Consider the following 1,195-nt stretch of genomic DNA (forward strand, 5'->3'; position numbering starts at 1 on the left):
TTAATATTGTTCCATACAGCATAAAAATGTCGAAAATTTCATACACTGATCAATTGTGGTGGATCATTTGAATGCTTGGAGTTTCTCAACCCGTTTTTCCACCTGTGGTGGTGTTTGATAATCAATTAATTTTTTCTTGAAAAAAAAAATAATAAAATAAAATTTGTCGGGATCCCGATCTCGTCCCGGTCCCGTCCCGATCCCGATCGGGATCGGGACGTACGGGACAGATTTTTAAAAACACCTTCCCGTCCCGTCCCGTTCTTTTATTTTCAGGACGGGACGAGATTCACCAAATCCCGGCCCGTCCCGTCCCGTGCCCAGCCCTAGATAGGATGGTAGAATGGTCATATAAAAAGAGTGAAAATAGACTTTTTTATCATTTAAGATGTTTTGAGGTGACCATCTTTTCTTGTAATATGTTTTAATGATGATCTTTTTATCATGTGGAACATTTGAAGACTATTTTATCATTTGTACCTTCAAATAGTAGTTTAGTGTTAAATATCTAATAAAAAATGCTAGATGATTATTAATAATAACAAAAAAAAATTATATATTTCATTGTAACATAAATTACTCAATAAAATATTCTAGATTTTTGTTCTTGTCGTTGGAACACATGAATAATTAATATTTGAGGAAGGAAAGCTTTGCTGCAAATTTGGGAAAAAAGTGCTTCTCTTTCTTCTCCATCCTCATTTGAAGGAATGAGATGAAGAAGCTGTTGGACCACAAAACAACAATATTCCTCAAAATTGATAAAATCAAAAAAATAGAAAAGTTGTTGGAGATGCTCTTACAAATCAAGCATCCAATGTAAGTTTGTAAATATTGTACGTTACTTGTAAGTTGTAACAAAACTCATCAAGTTTCTTTAACACATATGACTGGAGTCCTTGTAACAAATATTGTTTTTCACATATTCAGACAACACACAACATCCACGCGACCATAATCCATAAAATTCAGGTTGCAAGAGAGATGAGCATGGAGGAGTTTGATGAGGGTATTCCAAATCCATAGAGGTAGAACATGTCACCTTGTGCACATATGATCCCATACACGATGATTAGTGTCGTCCTTTTATCTTTTCTGAACTTCAGGTTCCTCATCACACAAACCACTTGCACTAGATGCTCCTCCTCCATGAGAGTGAGGAAGAATGCCTCGCTTGAAACGAGACTCAATTAGA

This window comes from Fragaria vesca, linkage group LG1, assembly GCF_000184155.1.
Source record: "Fragaria vesca subsp. vesca linkage group LG1, FraVesHawaii_1.0, whole genome shotgun sequence".
In the NCBI taxonomy this organism is placed as follows: domain Eukaryota; kingdom Viridiplantae; phylum Streptophyta; class Magnoliopsida; order Rosales; family Rosaceae; genus Fragaria; species Fragaria vesca.